This window comes from Parasteatoda tepidariorum, chromosome 4, assembly GCF_043381705.1.
Source record: "Parasteatoda tepidariorum isolate YZ-2023 chromosome 4, CAS_Ptep_4.0, whole genome shotgun sequence".
NCBI classification, from domain to species: Eukaryota; Metazoa; Arthropoda; class Arachnida; order Araneae; family Theridiidae; genus Parasteatoda; species Parasteatoda tepidariorum.
This window is the reverse complement of record NC_092207.1, coordinates 3,462,281-3,468,429: the sequence shown is the minus strand read 5'-3', so window position 1 is coordinate 3,468,429 and position 6,149 is coordinate 3,462,281.

Below are 6,149 nucleotides of genomic sequence, written 5' to 3'. Positions count from 1 at the left end.
AAAAAATTCCGTTTACAATTGAAATTTCAAAAGTGGAATGTGAAAATGGAATGTCCCCTAGTACCAGGAATCGAAATTAAATAGTAACAAGGACAACTTTTTTAAACAAGTTAGCGTTTCCGTCCTACTCGAAGTTGTTTGAAAAGGTATTTTTTATATATCGATTCCAAAGTTTATTCTACATATATTTCAGGGTATACTTTCGGAGTATTTCGATCGAGTTTATTTTTATACCCTTATTTGCTTAAAATTATTAAATAATTTGCGTAAAGTAAATTATTCAAGCTACATGATTTAATGCATTTATAGTATAATAGTAAACGGGGCTTCCATCACATATCCTTAACCTTAATACCGCTATCATTAAATAAATGGAATAAGTTTAGATAAATAATAAAATTAATTTTTTTCTCGTTTTAGTTTTCAAGGAATACCATGTTTCAACCTAACAGATTTCATTCTGGAAACAGCGAAATTATTGAGTAGGTTCCTTGGAGCAATATCATTCTTATGACGAAATATAGGAAAAATTGGTTTTCACATTTTCTGTAAAAAGTATGTTAACCTTTTCGCCACGATGTTTTTTTAAAAAAATTTTTAAGCAAAATCACTTCGAAAATTGCGTATTTTTTATTGCATTTTTTTTTAAATAAGATGATTTTAAAATTGGTACGGCTTCGGAATCTTTTTACAAATTTCTATTTTTAGTATTTGCTCTTTAACAAAATAAGGCATTTTCCTAATAACGAATTATACTTTAATTATATCTTGGGAATCGTGCTAAAGTTGAAAAAAAAATTTAACAAAATTAAATTTTCTTAAAATTAACTGTGTAATACCTGTATATAAGTGTATATAAGTTTAAACGACAAAATAAAATTCCGTTTCCAATTTGTTCATTTAAAAAAACAAAGTGATTGATTGATTTGTTCATATACGTCGCACTAAAGCTGCAAAATGGGCTATTGGCGACGGTCTGGGAAACATCCCTGAGGATGATCCGAAGACATGCCATCACAATTTTGATCCTCCGCAGAGGGGATGGCACCCCCGCTTCAGTAGCCCGACGACCTGCACGCGAAGTCGAGCACTTTACGGTCGAACAGTTTAACGAGGACCAATACCGCACACCCTCGGTCCCTACGCAGACTGACCGCAGCCAGTGATGCTTGACTTCGGTGATCTGCAGGGAACCGTGTCTTAATGATCAGTCCACTGCGGGACAAAAACAAAGTAAAGAATTGTGGTTTTTTTGAATTGCTGTATTTACTTTTCACAAACCAAACAAATAAGAAACAATATCGTAAATAAATAAATAATTCTATCTTAGAGAAAAGGGTGAACACTTATGATCAGTCAGACGTTTTACACTGAGTAATTAGAAAATGTTTTTAAAATCTTATTAGCTATATTTCTGATACTTAAAAAAAAAACTTAGCAATTACTTGTAACGAGTGTTAATTTAAAGAAAACCTCTAAGTACCAATAAACAATAGTTTAGTATATTATCCGGAAAAAAATCTACATGGTATCAAAAAGAAAGAGTATGAGATATAATGAAATAATTAGTTCGATAGTTCTGTCAATCACACGTGGTCGAGATAATTAAAAATTTAATTTCACAACTAAGATGTTAGGACGACATTTAAGGTACTGAGATATTTTAAGACGCTTAAAAATTGTGGTTACGTATTCGACAGCTTTTTATGTTCGGTATCTTTTTACTTCCTCTCATTGAAGTGACTTATAAAACACTATTTTAGATATTTGAATTCTCAAGAAACAAACAAAAAAAAAATTTATATTAAAAATCGTTTGATTAGTAATTAGTCAGCTGTTTTGCATCAAATAATTCTAACAGCAGATGTTTTTTAATTTCTTGACAAGGTTTTATTTTTAGCTAGCAGACAATAATTCTAAGTTTTCTTTTTTAAAAAAAACTTGACAATAATTTAAAAAGGAACTTTACTTTAAAGAAAACCTAAATTGAAGTAGCTGAAATATTGATTAGTATATTAATAAGGTGATAAAATATAAAATTGACTAGCGAAACAAGCCCGGACATGTGATTAAAAAATTTATTTTAAGATTCAGACGATATATAAGATATTGAGAAATTTTAAGATACTTTTGAAATGTTGGCTGCGTATTCGTATTAATAATTATTAAATATATAATATTGAAAAAATTGATAAATGTATTATTCAAATCTATGCATACAAATGTATATTATTGAAAAAACAAATTAAAAAATAAATTATAATCACATTAAATAAGCACAATCTGGCTTATAACCATATTCTTTCAGAAGCAGGCTAATATAAAATTCGACATTCGTTGAATAAAATGTTTTTCATTCAATAAAATGTTTTATTCAAATTTCTTTACTAAATTACGAATAAATTTTTAGACGACTAAAAAAGAACCATTGTATTTTATAGTTAAAATATAAGAAGATTAGCAATCAGTTAATAGAAAAAAAAAAAAATATGAATGAAATTTTAGGCTACGCGCGTAAAGTCAAGTTCTTCATAAGTTAACCACATTTTAATATTAATCGCCCCATTTAAATATTTCTCCATTGTCGCCAAATTATTTTTTTTAAAATAATTAATTTTAATTTTTCTCGGCTTCTACTAAATAAAAACGATTGAAACTTTAAGATTTTTCAATTGAAAAATATGTTGATTAATGTGATATAAAAAGATTCATACCTTATTATTCAACATTTTTTCATCCTCAATTTAATTAAATAATTATTAAAAATTATTTTTTGCATGAAATTATTTTTGGGTATATGAGTTTCATGAGTGGGTGAATTTTTTTTGTATTGCTTAATTAATTCTAAAAATATGACTAAGAACGCAAAAAGTGCAAGTAACATTAAGGGGTCCAAACTTTGAACCACTCTCCTGACCTAACTATGGGGACCACATCACATTTCCAAGATTGCGACTACCCCCTACATTTTAAAGTTTAAGAATCCAAATATCTATCTATATATATATTTATATATAATATAGAATTTCTCATGCGAGTCTTTCTATATTAACTGATAAGCTTGAAACATATGTTTCTTATCAAGTTTAAGATGTAGAAGTCGGCCTCTCACAAAGAGCCATAAAAAGTCAAGATGAACTAGATAAGGCCAGATAAAATATTATTTTCTGAAGTTAATGGGCAATAATTCGTAGCTAAGGTATGCTAAGATAGTCCCAAAAACTTCCCACCGTCAGAGTGGCGATATCCTTTTAGTGAATTAAAATCTCTAAATTTTATCAATTGAATGACGTTTCATTGAGCTGAGAAAATGCTTGTAACGCCCTCCCTTTCAGAACTTCCCTATAAAATATCGGGACCGCCAAAAATGCGTGTCTTTTTCATATTTCCATGGCTAAATAAATCTGGGCCAACTCCAAACAATCCCTGCATTGGGGAAACCATTATTGTACAGAGCTAAAGAACACTGTTTTCAATACTCAGTATAACGTAATAAAATGCCCTTTTATCAGAAACCGCCTAAGTCTCGTAAATTATCTAGCCTTTAAAGGCATAACATTATACATATATATATGTTTATTCAGAAAAAGTACGTTTTTGTGTCAGATTTCGTAACTTAATTAATAGTTAGCACTTATTATTTAGCATATTTGAGGTCACCCCCATGAACCATTAAGATTGGCACTTAGTTCGTGAAAATCCGATCATTAGAACGAAAGTTATTCAGGGTGATAATTTTTTTTTTCGGACTGTACTGCTGATCACGTAGATTAAGAATTTCAAAATGACCCCTGATTGGAGCTTCCCTGGTGTAGAGGATTCAAAAGCTCCAAGTTCGCCTAAAGAGAGCTTTTTCATCATTACGACCACAATCTAACAAATCGGACATGACGGAACAATTATATCGTTGACGGATTGTTCGCAGACGCTTTTTCATTAGTCCGATATCATTTGCTTACATCGAGAAAAACTGCTGACCGTAGTGAACTACAATTTTTTTTTTATACAAATTATTATTAAAATCTTATGCGAAGAATCTGAGGAAGAAAATAAAAAGATTTTCCTTATGAGTTTTCAAAGCATTTTATTTATATTATAACTTGGAGTAGTGCCATCTACGTTTACTGGAAAACATTTAAATACGCTCTTATCTTTTGCAACTGCTCGTTTTTATAACAATTTTGAAAAATTCAAATCACACATCTTGGATAATAAAAAAATTATATTATTAGCAATTAATTATTTTTAAAAAAAAAGACTGGATTATGAGTTTAAAAAAATACCGAGTTCATTTTTAATTGGCACTCATTTCTTAGTAAAATTTAAGACAAAAGAGTAAAAGCGAATGCAAAAGAAAAGGGTGATGGGATAAATGGGTGCTTATCCGACATTCCGTAAACGGTACGTCGGTGCCGACATAAATGCTATGGTATAGAGTGTGGAAGCTTCTGTTGAATTCCATACCAACTGAAACCAGCAGTAGTGAATTTTTTAAGTTTAAGCAATATCCTTGGTATCATTTTAAAGGAAATTTGTGAATTCAGAAGTTATGCATGGTTATAGTAAAATTTATCATAAATAGAGAGCAATCATGACTTTGATTTATTCTATAAAAAAAAGGTCTATTTTAAAGAAGAATAAGTTATTAAAAATATTACGATTTTACATATTGTTTGATTAAAATAAATTGTTCTTGAGTCTAATTATGCAGTGATTTCTGTCAAAAAAAAATTTCTCTTGTTTTTTAAGTCAAAAATTATCTCAAATATTTATTTGTCCCCTCTGTTACAATTTTTCTGCAAAAAACCTTTTAACTTAATAACTGATTTTTACAATAAAGTCTATTAGTACAATCATGATATGTTTTATTTTTGAGAAAAAAAAGTTAAAAATTTTAAAGTTTCTCATACAATAACAGAGGTGATGTAACAGAGAGGACAAAATTAAATGTCCCCCCAGTTACACAAAATTGAGAGGTTGACCATTTAAAATTAACTCTAGGAATGTATAGACAAGTGCATCATGATTCAACTAGTTTAAACCAGTTCTTCCACTATTAGGGCACACTTTTTATACAAAGCTGTGGCATTTATAGTGTGTTTCGCTTATAGTTAAAAGTTTTTTAAGAATCAATGTGGGAAAACAGCCACAGAAAGAATGAGAGAATATAGAACTAGAATGTTCCAAAAAAAAAAAAGATCTTTGTAAGAAGATGGATAAAGAATATAAAACGAAAATTTTATGATGACAGAAGTATTTTTTTAAAAAAAAACACCTTAGCAGTGAAATAAATTGAAAAAAAAAACACACAAGGGAAAAATAAAAAGGATCTGATACAAGCAGCAGAAATTCAGGAAGGATATTCTCTTTATAATATTCTTTAGAGATTGGGGAAAGCTATAAAAAAAGCCAACCGTGCATTATTTCCAAGAAAACGTTATACTGTTCTACTGTACTCAGTAGCCTTACTACCAAAACAAAAGAAACAGCCTAGTAACAAAGTTCTTGATGAAACAAAAAAGCTTTTAATAAATTTCTACTCATCTGATAAACTTTCTTAACAGACTTCTGGTAGAGCTGAATGCATGATTGTCAAAGAAAATGGACAGAAAGTCCACACATCCAAATGTGCACCTTGAAGTTTCAAAGCAGATACATCCAAACGTAAAAATTGACAAAAAGTTTGCTGTACTAGAACCTGTCTATATTTTATTCGTAGGTAAAACACCATATAATGTGTGTATGTGCTATTCACGAAAAATGTGAATTTACTATTAAAAACATAGTTGTTTTCCTAATAATTACATAGGATTACTAAAATATACCGACTTGCGACAGTCGCTCGATTGACTTTGTTATTTTATAACTATCGTAGAACAGCTGACCCAAATTTGAGTTCATGGTTACCAATGCTCAACTCTGTAGCCTTGTAATTTTGAACCCAATCCAAAAGACAAGGGAACTCCAGGATCAGCACCCCCAGAGGTATTGATTTGTTTTGAGACCTTTGTGATCCGACATAATTAACTTGCACCAGTCACCATTTAAAACCCAGAGATTATTTTGATGTTGCAATAGATAGTTTTTCAAGTGTAAAAAGTTTAAGGAAAAAATAGGGTAGTTAATTTTGTTGCCCAAATAACTGAAAT